Here is a 445-nt window from a genome sequence, read left to right on the forward strand (position 1 = left end):
CCCAGGGGACCCCGCTGAGTTCCGCCCTGCCACTTATGAGACTTCGCGGGGCCCAGGGGTTAGGGCCACCCAGCTGCGCCCCGTTACATGGGTCTTGGGCTGTGCTGGGAGGATGGGCCCCCCAGGGAGGCTGTCACCCGCCGGGGCAGGGTCCTGGCTCCTGCCACAGAGGCCTCGGCTCTGAGGATAGACGGCACCCGCTCGTGTCTGAATGGCGGGAGCCCGCTGACTGACGCCTGGTCTTGAGTGAAGGGAGCATGCAATTAAGGGTCATACGTCCCAAGGTCACACGGAGGAGGGTGCTGATTAGGTCCGGGAGGGAGAGGATAGAGAGCAAGGGGGGACCCCCTACCTGTTCTTGTTGGGAAGGGAAGAGGGGAGGGGTGGGTAGCAGCGCTGCTGTTCCAGGGACAGGAACCGAAGCACAAACAAGACAGAATGGTTC

The sequence above is a fragment of the Crocuta crocuta genome, unplaced genomic scaffold (assembly GCF_008692635.1).
Source record: "Crocuta crocuta isolate KB4526 unplaced genomic scaffold, BGI_CrCroc_1.0 scaffold129, whole genome shotgun sequence".
Lineage (NCBI taxonomy): Eukaryota > Metazoa > Chordata > Mammalia > Carnivora > Hyaenidae > Crocuta > Crocuta crocuta.